The 9342-nt window shown below is 45.2% G+C and overlaps 23 non-coding genes across 23 annotated transcripts; 6 read left to right on the forward strand and 17 right to left on the reverse strand.

The window, feature by feature from the left end:
- Window positions 1-21: 21 nt before the first annotated feature.
- TRNAY-GUA (transfer RNA tyrosine (anticodon GUA)) lies at window positions 22-107 on the reverse strand. The gene is given in 2 exon segments: window positions 22-57; window positions 71-107. It is a non-coding gene; the product is annotated as a tRNA-Tyr (tRNA).
- A 430-nt stretch (window positions 108-537) lies between these two features.
- On the reverse strand, window positions 538-609 carry TRNAA-UGC (transfer RNA alanine (anticodon UGC)). Its single transcript has one exon. It is a non-coding gene; the product is annotated as a tRNA-Ala (tRNA).
- A 137-nt stretch (window positions 610-746) lies between these two features.
- On the forward strand, window positions 747-819 carry TRNAM-CAU (transfer RNA methionine (anticodon CAU)). Its single transcript has one exon. It is a non-coding gene; the product is annotated as a tRNA-Met (tRNA).
- Window positions 820-1012: 193 nt separating this feature from the next.
- Window positions 1013-1084, reverse strand: TRNAA-CGC (transfer RNA alanine (anticodon CGC)). Its single transcript has one exon. It is a non-coding gene; the product is annotated as a tRNA-Ala (tRNA).
- Window positions 1085-1698: 614 nt separating this feature from the next.
- TRNAY-GUA (transfer RNA tyrosine (anticodon GUA)) lies at window positions 1699-1784 on the reverse strand. Its single transcript is given in 2 exon segments — window positions 1699-1734; window positions 1748-1784. It is a non-coding gene; the product is annotated as a tRNA-Tyr (tRNA).
- A 430-nt stretch (window positions 1785-2214) lies between these two features.
- TRNAA-UGC (transfer RNA alanine (anticodon UGC)) lies at window positions 2215-2286 on the reverse strand. The gene has a single exon. It is a non-coding gene; the product is annotated as a tRNA-Ala (tRNA).
- Window positions 2287-2423: 137 nt separating this feature from the next.
- Window positions 2424-2496, forward strand: TRNAM-CAU (transfer RNA methionine (anticodon CAU)). The gene has a single exon. It is a non-coding gene; the product is annotated as a tRNA-Met (tRNA).
- A 193-nt stretch (window positions 2497-2689) lies between these two features.
- TRNAA-CGC (transfer RNA alanine (anticodon CGC)) lies at window positions 2690-2761 on the reverse strand. The gene has a single exon. It is a non-coding gene; the product is annotated as a tRNA-Ala (tRNA).
- A 614-nt stretch (window positions 2762-3375) lies between these two features.
- Window positions 3376-3461, reverse strand: TRNAY-GUA (transfer RNA tyrosine (anticodon GUA)). Its single transcript is given in 2 exon segments — window positions 3376-3411; window positions 3425-3461. It is a non-coding gene; the product is annotated as a tRNA-Tyr (tRNA).
- A 430-nt stretch (window positions 3462-3891) lies between these two features.
- Window positions 3892-3963, reverse strand: TRNAA-UGC (transfer RNA alanine (anticodon UGC)). Its single transcript has one exon. It is a non-coding gene; the product is annotated as a tRNA-Ala (tRNA).
- Window positions 3964-4100: 137 nt separating this feature from the next.
- TRNAM-CAU (transfer RNA methionine (anticodon CAU)) lies at window positions 4101-4173 on the forward strand. The gene has a single exon. It is a non-coding gene; the product is annotated as a tRNA-Met (tRNA).
- A 193-nt stretch (window positions 4174-4366) lies between these two features.
- On the reverse strand, window positions 4367-4438 carry TRNAA-CGC (transfer RNA alanine (anticodon CGC)). Its single transcript has one exon. It is a non-coding gene; the product is annotated as a tRNA-Ala (tRNA).
- Window positions 4439-5052: 614 nt separating this feature from the next.
- TRNAY-GUA (transfer RNA tyrosine (anticodon GUA)) lies at window positions 5053-5138 on the reverse strand. Its single transcript is given in 2 exon segments — window positions 5053-5088; window positions 5102-5138. It is a non-coding gene; the product is annotated as a tRNA-Tyr (tRNA).
- A 430-nt stretch (window positions 5139-5568) lies between these two features.
- Window positions 5569-5640, reverse strand: TRNAA-UGC (transfer RNA alanine (anticodon UGC)). The gene has a single exon. It is a non-coding gene; the product is annotated as a tRNA-Ala (tRNA).
- A 137-nt stretch (window positions 5641-5777) lies between these two features.
- On the forward strand, window positions 5778-5850 carry TRNAM-CAU (transfer RNA methionine (anticodon CAU)). The gene has a single exon. It is a non-coding gene; the product is annotated as a tRNA-Met (tRNA).
- Window positions 5851-6043: 193 nt separating this feature from the next.
- On the reverse strand, window positions 6044-6115 carry TRNAA-CGC (transfer RNA alanine (anticodon CGC)). Its single transcript has one exon. It is a non-coding gene; the product is annotated as a tRNA-Ala (tRNA).
- A 614-nt stretch (window positions 6116-6729) lies between these two features.
- On the reverse strand, window positions 6730-6815 carry TRNAY-GUA (transfer RNA tyrosine (anticodon GUA)). The gene is given in 2 exon segments: window positions 6730-6765; window positions 6779-6815. It is a non-coding gene; the product is annotated as a tRNA-Tyr (tRNA).
- Window positions 6816-7245: 430 nt separating this feature from the next.
- TRNAA-UGC (transfer RNA alanine (anticodon UGC)) lies at window positions 7246-7317 on the reverse strand. Its single transcript has one exon. It is a non-coding gene; the product is annotated as a tRNA-Ala (tRNA).
- A 137-nt stretch (window positions 7318-7454) lies between these two features.
- TRNAM-CAU (transfer RNA methionine (anticodon CAU)) lies at window positions 7455-7527 on the forward strand. Its single transcript has one exon. It is a non-coding gene; the product is annotated as a tRNA-Met (tRNA).
- Window positions 7528-7720: 193 nt separating this feature from the next.
- On the reverse strand, window positions 7721-7792 carry TRNAA-UGC (transfer RNA alanine (anticodon UGC)). The gene has a single exon. It is a non-coding gene; the product is annotated as a tRNA-Ala (tRNA).
- Window positions 7793-8406: 614 nt separating this feature from the next.
- Window positions 8407-8492, reverse strand: TRNAY-GUA (transfer RNA tyrosine (anticodon GUA)). The gene is given in 2 exon segments: window positions 8407-8442; window positions 8456-8492. It is a non-coding gene; the product is annotated as a tRNA-Tyr (tRNA).
- A 430-nt stretch (window positions 8493-8922) lies between these two features.
- On the reverse strand, window positions 8923-8994 carry TRNAA-UGC (transfer RNA alanine (anticodon UGC)). The gene has a single exon. It is a non-coding gene; the product is annotated as a tRNA-Ala (tRNA).
- Window positions 8995-9131: 137 nt separating this feature from the next.
- On the forward strand, window positions 9132-9204 carry TRNAM-CAU (transfer RNA methionine (anticodon CAU)). The gene has a single exon. It is a non-coding gene; the product is annotated as a tRNA-Met (tRNA).
- The last annotated feature ends 138 nt before the right edge of the window (window positions 9205-9342 follow it).

A 9342-nucleotide genomic window follows, 5' to 3' on the forward strand; every position in this document is an offset into this window, starting at 1 on the left:
CATGGAAATTAAACCACAAAATCCTTCGAGCCGGATTTGAACCAGCGACCTAAGGATGCCTGAATTTATGCTACAGTCCTCCGCTCTACCAACTGAGCTATCGAAGGAGTAGTGGCAAACTTCCGTAGCACCAAAATTATCTCTCGCTCAAGAAAGGTTGTGGAGGGTGGGGACCAGGAGCAGACAGATGCACATCATCAATATTACCTGCCACTCCCCCTCAAAGTTACCAGAAAAGTAAGAGTCTCTGCTTTCGAGGAAGAACCCTTACCAATGACCAAGAGGGCTGCCACAGATTTCTATCCTAAATGTATTAAGATTGCCAAGATTAATCATCACTTTGATGGCTTAAACAAGTAAGATTCTTCTGTTGTATAAGCATCAAAAATGAGATAGCCCCATTTCATGGGTTTTTTCAAGGCAAACGTCTCACAGTTTAAGTGGGGTTGGTATCCCAGTTGCATGACATATCTCTTCCTTAATACTGATAGCCAGCCTTGTTTTCTGCCAAAATCCGAGACAAGCATGGCAAAAGTCTGGAGATGCCGGGGATTGAACCCGGGGCCTCATACATGCAAAGCATGCGCTCTACCACTGAGCTACATCCCCATGTCTGCCAAGTTTTACTGGCTGCCAAGTCAACCCATTTGACACTGCAGCATAAAGTCTCAGCCAGGAAAATCCTTAAGCCTCGTACCTGGAATATCTTCATGGTCTATAGTCCTATTTAGAGATGCTTGTGTGCAGCCTTCTTAGCGCAGTAGGCAGCGCGTCAGTCTCATAATCTGAAGGTCCTGAGTTCGATCCTCAGAGAGGGCATTTATTTCCTCCTTTTGGCAAGCAAAATTCTCAGATTTTCTTGAAAAGTGGAAACTATGCCTACTCCAAACACATTTTTCAAAGCAAACAATTTAAGCGGGGTTCTGACCCCCAACTGCCGGAGAAACCTCTACTTTCCACAAGATGGCAGGCTAGCCTTCTGGAAAAAGCCAAGATAGAGAACAGAGACTCCTGGAGATGCCGGGGATTGAACCCGGGGCCTCATACATGCGAAGCATGCGCTCTACCACTGAGCTACATCCCCTCGACTGCACTCTAACGTTTTGCTGGATGCAAGGAGACTCTGAAGCCCATGGACTGCAAAGTCTCGATTTGAGACTAGAATGTAAAGTGTCAGGCTTGGAATTGCTCACACCTCACGTGTGAACTGTCTTCATGGAGCATATATTTAGTGCAATCAGGGATCGATTCTCCGGCAGGGCTTTTATTTGCTCAGTTTGGAATGCAAAACTTCTCAGGATTCCCAAAAATGTGACAACTATTGGTCTACTTTCCTGCTTGCTCAGCCTTTCGGGAGATGATTCCATTGGATATTCCCTCTTGCCCATCGGTATACATTCAAATTGAAGGCAAGTCATAGTGTGATTGGCTGCCAAGCAGCTACCTTTGGAGCAGTGCAATTGGAAGTCTGCCAAGGGCATACATATATTAATGCAATGCTTTGGTATTAGTTCTGATCAGCAGGTTTCCTTGACTGTTCTTCACACCTCCCCTAGCGACGACTATGTCATCCATTCCCTTTGAAAGCAGATAGAGTACGCTTCTTTTCCGGTATTTATCGAAGCTCTGGGAATTTTTCATAGTCAATGGAAGGTATTGTTGATTCAAAGCAAAAGCCATGGAAATTAAACCACAAAATCCTTCGAGCCGGATTTGAACCAGCGACCTAAGGATGCCTGAATTTATGCTACAGTCCTCCGCTCTACCAACTGAGCTATCGAAGGAGTAGTGGCAAACTTCCGTAGCACCAAAATTATCTCTCGCTCAAGAAAGGTTGTGGAGGGTGGGGACCAGGAGCAGACAGATGCACATCATCAATATTACCTGCCACTCCCCCTCAAAGTTACCAGAAAAGTAAGAGTCTCTGCTTTCGAGGAAGAACCCTTACCAATGACCAAGAGGGCTGCCACAGATTTCTATCCTAAATGTATTAAGATTGCCAAGATTAATCATCACTTTGATGGCTTAAACAAGTAAGATTCTTCTGTTGTATAAGCATCAAAAATGAGATAGCCCCATTTCATGGGTTTTTTCAAGGCAAACGTCTCACAGTTTAAGTGGGGTTGGTATCCCAGTTGCATGACATATCTCTTCCTTAATACTGATAGCCAGCCTTGTTTTCTGCCAAAATCCGAGACAAGCATGGCAAAAGTCTGGAGATGCCGGGGATTGAACCCGGGGCCTCATACATGCAAAGCATGCGCTCTACCACTGAGCTACATCCCCATGTCTGCCAAGTTTTACTGGCTGCCAAGTCAACCCATTTGACACTGCAGCATAAAGTCTCAGCCAGGAAAATCCTTAAGCCTCGTACCTGGAATATCTTCATGGTCTATAGTCCTATTTAGAGATGCTTGTGTGCAGCCTTCTTAGCGCAGTAGGCAGCGCGTCAGTCTCATAATCTGAAGGTCCTGAGTTCGATCCTCAGAGAGGGCATTTATTTCCTCCTTTTGGCAAGCAAAATTCTCAGATTTTCTTGAAAAGTGGAAACTATGCCTACTCCAAACACATTTTTCAAAGCAAACAATTTAAGCGGGGTTCTGACCCCCAACTGCCCGAGAAACCTCTACTTTCCACAAGATGGCAGGCTAGCCTTCTGGAAAAAGCCAAGATAGAGAACAGAGACTCCTGGAGATGCCGGGGATTGAACCCGGGGCCTCATACATGCGAAGCATGCGCTCTACCACTGAGCTACATCCCCTCGACTGCACTCTAACGTTTTGCTGGATGCAAGGAGACTCTGAAGCCCATGGACTGCAAAGTCTCGATTTGAGACTAGAATGTAAAGTGTCAGGCTTGGAATTGCTCACACCTCACGTGTGAACTGTCTTCATGGAGCATATATTTAGTGCAATCAGGGATCGATTCTCCGGCAGGGCTTTTATTTGCTCAGTTTGGAATGCAAAACTTCTCAGGATTCCCAAAAATGTGACAACTATTGGTCTACTTTCCTGCTTGCTCAGCCTTTCGGGAGATGATTCCATTGGATATTCCCTCTTGCCCATCGGTATACATTCAAATTGAAGGCAAGTCATAGTGTGATTGGCTGCCAAGCAGCTACCTTTGGAGCAGTGCAATTGGAAGTCTGCCAAGGGCATACATATATTAATGCAATGCTTTGGTATTAGTTCTGATCAGCAGGTTTCCTTGACTGTTCTTCACACCTCCCCTAGCGACGACTATGTCATCCATTCCCTTTGAAAGCAGATAGAGTACGCTTCTTTTCCGGTATTTATCGAAGCTCTGGGAATTTTTCATAGTCAATGGAAGGTATTGTTGATTCAAAGCAAAAGCCATGGAAATTAAACCACAAAATCCTTCGAGCCGGATTTGAACCAGCGACCTAAGGATGCCTGAATTTATGCTACAGTCCTCCGCTCTACCAACTGAGCTATCGAAGGAGTAGTGGCAAACTTCCGTAGCACCAAAATTATCTCTCGCTCAAGAAAGGTTGTGGAGGGTGGGGACCAGGAGCAGACAGATGCACATCATCAATATTACCTGCCACTCCCCCTCAAAGTTACCAGAAAAGTAAGAGTCTCTGCTTTCGAGGAAGAACCCTTACCAATGACCAAGAGGGCTGCCACAGATTTCTATCCTAAATGTATTAAGATTGCCAAGATTAATCATCACTTTGATGGCTTAAACAAGTAAGATTCTTCTGTTGTATAAGCATCAAAAATGAGATAGCCCCATTTCATGGGTTTTTTCAAGGCAAACGTCTCACAGTTTAAGTGGGGTTGGTATCCCAGTTGCATGACATATCTCTTCCTTAATACTGATAGCCAGCCTTGTTTTCTGCCAAAATCCGAGACAAGCATGGCAAAAGTCTGGAGATGCCGGGGATTGAACCCGGGGCCTCATACATGCAAAGCATGCGCTCTACCACTGAGCTACATCCCCATGTCTGCCAAGTTTTACTGGCTGCCAAGTCAACCCATTTGACACTGCAGCATAAAGTCTCAGCCAGGAAAATCCTTAAGCCTCGTACCTGGAATATCTTCATGGTCTATAGTCCTATTTAGAGATGCTTGTGTGCAGCCTTCTTAGCGCAGTAGGCAGCGCGTCAGTCTCATAATCTGAAGGTCCTGAGTTCGATCCTCAGAGAGGGCATTTATTTCCTCCTTTTGGCAAGCAAAATTCTCAGATTTTCTTGAAAAGTGGAAACTATGCCTACTCCAAACACATTTTTCAAAGCAAACAATTTAAGCGGGGTTCTGACCCCCAACTGCCCGAGAAACCTCTACTTTCCACAAGATGGCAGGCTAGCCTTCTGGAAAAAGCCAAGATAGAGAACAGAGACTCCTGGAGATGCCGGGGATTGAACCCGGGGCCTCATACATGCGAAGCATGCGCTCTACCACTGAGCTACATCCCCTCGACTGCACTCTAACGTTTTGCTGGATGCAAGGAGACTCTGAAGCCCATGGACTGCAAAGTCTCGATTTGAGACTAGAATGTAAAGTGTCAGGCTTGGAATTGCTCACACCTCACGTGTGAACTGTCTTCATGGAGCATATATTTAGTGCAATCAGGGATCGATTCTCCGGCAGGGCTTTTATTTGCTCAGTTTGGAATGCAAAACTTCTCAGGATTCCCAAAAATGTGACAACTATTGGTCTACTTTCCTGCTTGCTCAGCCTTTCGGGAGATGATTCCATTGGATATTCCCTCTTGCCCATCGGTATACATTCAAATTGAAGGCAAGTCATAGTGTGATTGGCTGCCAAGCAGCTACCTTTGGAGCAGTGCAATTGGAAGTCTGCCAAGGGCATACATATATTAATGCAATGCTTTGGTATTAGTTCTGATCAGCAGGTTTCCTTGACTGTTCTTCACACCTCCCCTAGCGACGACTATGTCATCCATTCCCTTTGAAAGCAGATAGAGTACGCTTCTTTTCCGGTATTTATCGAAGCTCTGGGAATTTTTCATAGTCAATGGAAGGTATTGTTGATTCAAAGCAAAAGCCATGGAAATTAAACCACAAAATCCTTCGAGCCGGATTTGAACCAGCGACCTAAGGATGCCTGAATTTATGCTACAGTCCTCCGCTCTACCAACTGAGCTATCGAAGGAGTAGTGGCAAACTTCCGTAGCACCAAAATTATCTCTCGCTCAAGAAAGGTTGTGGAGGGTGGGGACCAGGAGCAGACAGATGCACATCATCAATATTACCTGCCACTCCCCCTCAAAGTTACCAGAAAAGTAAGAGTCTCTGCTTTCGAGGAAGAACCCTTACCAATGACCAAGAGGGCTGCCACAGATTTCTATCCTAAATGTATTAAGATTGCCAAGATTAATCATCACTTTGATGGCTTAAACAAGTAAGATTCTTCTGTTGTATAAGCATCAAAAATGAGATAGCCCCATTTCATGGGTTTTTTCAAGGCAAACGTCTCACAGTTTAAGTGGGGTTGGTATCCCAGTTGCATGACATATCTCTTCCTTAATACTGATAGCCAGCCTTGTTTTCTGCCAAAATCCGAGACAAGCATGGCAAAAGTCTGGAGATGCCGGGGATTGAACCCGGGGCCTCATACATGCAAAGCATGCGCTCTACCACTGAGCTACATCCCCATGTCTGCCAAGTTTTACTGGCTGCCAAGTCAACCCATTTGACACTGCAGCATAAAGTCTCAGCCAGGAAAATCCTTAAGCCTCGTACCTGGAATATCTTCATGGTCTATAGTCCTATTTAGAGATGCTTGTGTGCAGCCTTCTTAGCGCAGTAGGCAGCGTGTCAGTCTCATAATCTGAAGGTCCTGAGTTCGATCCTCAGAGAGGGCATTTATTTCCTCCTTTTGGCAAGCAAAATTCTCAGATTTTCTTGAAAAGTGGAAACTATGCCTACTCCAAACACATTTTTCAAAGCAAACAATTTAAGCGGGGTTCTGACCCCCAACTGCCGGAGAAACCTCTACTTTCCACAAGATGGCAGGCTAGCCTTCTGGAAAAAGCCAAGATAGAGAACAGAGACTCCTGGAGATGCCGGGGATTGAACCCGGTGCCTCATACATGCGAAGCATGCGCTCTACCACTGAGCTACATCCCCTCGACTGCACTCTAACGTTTTGCTGGATGCAAGGAGACTCTGAAGCCCATGGACTGCAAAGTCTCGATTTGAGACTAGAATGTAAAGTGTCAGGCTTGGAATTGCTCACACCTCACGTGTGAACTGTCTTCATGGAGCATATATTTAGTGCAATCAGGGATCGATTCTCCGGCAGGGCTTTTATTTGCTCAGTTTGGAATGCAAAACTTCTCAGGATTCCCAAAAATGTGACAACTATTGGTCTACTTTCCTGCTTGCTCAGCCTTTCGGGAGATGATTCCATTGGATATTCCCTCTTGCCCATCGGTATACATTCAAATTGAAGGCAAGTCATAGTGTGATTGGCTGCCAAGCAGCTACCTTTGGAGCAGTGCAATTGGAAGTCTGCCAAGGGCATACATATATTAATGCAATGCTTTGGTATTAGTTCTGATCAGCAGGTTTCCTTGACTGTTCTTCACACCTCCCCTAGCGACGACTATGTCATCCATTCCCTTTGAAAGCAGATAGAGTACGCTTCTTTTCCGGTATTTATCGAAGCTCTGGGAATTTTTCATAGTCAATGGAAGGTATTGTTGATTCAAAGCAAAAGCCATGGAAATTAAACCACAAAATCCTTCGAGCCGGATTTGAACCAGCGACCTAAGGATGCCTGAATTTATGCTACAGTCCTCCGCTCTACCAACTGAGCTATCGAAGGAGTAGTGGCAAACTTCCGTAGCACCAAAATTATCTCTCGCTCAAGAAAGGTTGTGGAGGGTGGGGACCAGGAGCAGACAGATGCACATCATCAATATTACCTGCCACTCCCCCTCAAAGTTACCAGAAAAGTAAGAGTCTCTGCTTTCGAGGAAGAACCCTTACCAATGACCAAGAGGGCTGCCACAGATTTCTATCCTAAATGTATTAAGATTGCCAAGATTAATCATCACTTTGATGGCTTAAACAAGTAAGATTCTTCTGTTGTATAGGCATCAAAAATGAGATAGCCCCATTTCATGGGTTTTTTCAAGGCAAACGTCTCACAGTTTAAGTGGGGTTGGTATCCCAGTTGCATGACATATCTCTTCCTTAATACTGATAGCCAGCCTTGTTTTCTGCCAAAATCCGAGACAAGCATGGCAAAAGTCTGGAGATGCCGGGGATTGAACCCGGGGCCTCATACATGCAAAGCATGCGCTCTACCACTGAGCTACATCCCCATGTCTGCCAAGTTTTACTGGCTGCCAAGTCAACCCATTTGACACTGCAGCATAAAGTCTCAGCCAGGAAAATCCTTAAGCCTCGTACCTGGAATATCTTCATGGTCTATAGTCCTATTTAGAGATGCTTGTGTGCAGCCTTCTTAGCGCAGTAGGCAGCGCGTTAGTCTCATAATCTGAAGGTCCTGAGTTCGATCCTCAGAGAGGGCATTTATTTCCTCCTTTTGGCAAGCAAAATTCTCAGATTTTCTTGAAAAGTGGAAACTATGCCTACTCCAAACACATTTTTCAAAGCAAACAATTTAAGCGGGGTTCTGACCCCCAACTGCCGGAGAAACCTCTACTTTCCACAAGATGGCAGGCTAGCCTTCTGGAAAAAGCCAAGATAGAGAACAGAGACTCCTGGAGATGCCGGGGATTGAACCCGGGGCCTCATACATGCAAAGCATGCGCTCTACCACTGAGCTACATCCCCTCGACTGCACTCTAACGTTTTGCTGGATGCAAGGAGACTCTGAAGCCCATGGACTGCAAAGTCTCGATTTGAGACTAGAATGTAAAGTGTCAGGCTTGGAATTGCTCACACCTCACGTGTGAACTGTCTTCATGGAGCATATATTTAGTGCAATCAGGGATCGATTCTCCGGCAGGGCTTTTATTTGCTCAGTTTGGAATGCAAAACTTCTCAGGATTCCCAAAAATGTGACAACTATTGGTCTACTTTCCTGCTTGCTCAGCCTTTCGGGAGATGATTCCATTGGATATTCCCTCTTGCCCATCGGTATACATTCAAATTGAAGGCAAGTCATAGTGTGATTGGCTGCCAAGCAGCTACCTTTGGAGCAGTGCAATTGGAAGTCTGCCAAGGGCATACATATATTAATGCAATGCTTTGGTATTAGTTCTGATCAGCAGGTTTCCTTGACTGTTCTTCACACCTCCCCTAGCGACGACTATGTCATCCATTCCCTTTGAAAGCAGATAGAGTACGCTTCTTTTCCGGTATTTATCGAAGCTCTGGGAATTTTTCATAGTCAATGGAAGGTATTGTTGATTCAAAGCAAAAGCCATGGAAATTAAACCACAAAATCCTTCGAGCCGGATTTGAACCAGCGACCTAAGGATGCCTGAATTTATGCTACAGTCCTCCGCTCTACCAACTGAGCTATCGAAGGAGTAGTGGCAAACTTCCGTAGCACCAAAATTATCTCTCGCTCAAGAAAGGTTGTGGAGGGTGGGGACCAGGAGCAGACAGATGCACATCATCAATATTACCTGCCACTCCCCCTCAAAGTTACCAGAAAAGTAAGAGTCTCTGCTTTCGAGGAAGAACCCTTACCAATGACCAAGAGGGCTGCCACAGATTTCTATCCTAAATGTATTAAGATTGCCAAGATTAATCATCACTTTGATGGCTTAAACAAGTAAGATTCTTCTGTTGTATAAGCATCAAAAATGAGATAGCCCCATTTCATGGGTTTTTTCAAGGCAAACGTCTCACAGTTTAAGTGGGGTTGGTATCCCAGTTGCATGACATATCTCTTCCTTAATACTGATAGCCAGCCTTGTTTTCTGCCAAAATCCGAGACAAGCATGGCAAAAGTCTGGAGATGCCGGGGATTGAACCCGGGGCCTCATACATGCAAAGCATGCGCTCTACCACTGAGCTACATCCCCATGTCTGCCAAGTTTTACTGGCTGCCAAGTCAACCCATTTGACACTGCAGCATAAAGTCTCAGCCAGGAAAATCCTTAAGCCTCGTACCTGGAATATCTTCATGGTCTATAGTCCTATTTAGAGATGCTTGTGTGCAGCCTTCTTAGCGCAGTAGGCAGCGCGTCAGTCTCATAATCTGAAGGTCCTGAGTTCGATCCTCAGAGAGGGCATTTATTTCCTCCTTTTGGCAAGCAAAATTCTCAGATTTTCTTGAAAAGTGGAAACTATGCCTACTCCAAACACATTTTTCAAAGCAAACAATTTAAGCGGGGTTCTGACCCCCAACTGCCGGAGAAACCTCTACTTTC

The sequence above is a fragment of the Lissotriton vulgaris genome, chromosome 1_1 (genome assembly GCF_964263255.1).
Source record: "Lissotriton vulgaris chromosome 1_1, aLisVul1.2, whole genome shotgun sequence".
Lineage (NCBI taxonomy): Eukaryota > Metazoa > Chordata > Amphibia > Caudata > Salamandridae > Lissotriton > Lissotriton vulgaris.